Genomic DNA, 231 nt, shown 5'->3' with positions numbered 1-231 from the left:
GGTACGGTGTTTCATTATACCTTCGCCATCGACTCTTTCTTATGGAAATTTTCGAATTTTATAATACTATTTCTGTCGTCTCTTTTCGTTGATTTGTGTTCGTTCGGCGTGAAAGGAGAGCAAGAGTGGTTTATGTGGAGGATTGGCACTGGTAAATTTGGCGTTTAATCCGCAACTTTCAATTAATTTAGACCTTCAGGTCATATGCATGTTCCAGTCGCACAGAGAAAT

Source organism: Penaeus monodon, chromosome 25, assembly GCF_015228065.2.
Source record: "Penaeus monodon isolate SGIC_2016 chromosome 25, NSTDA_Pmon_1, whole genome shotgun sequence".
Classification (NCBI taxonomy): domain Eukaryota; kingdom Metazoa; phylum Arthropoda; class Malacostraca; order Decapoda; family Penaeidae; genus Penaeus; species Penaeus monodon.
This window is presented reverse-complemented; position numbering follows the sequence as displayed.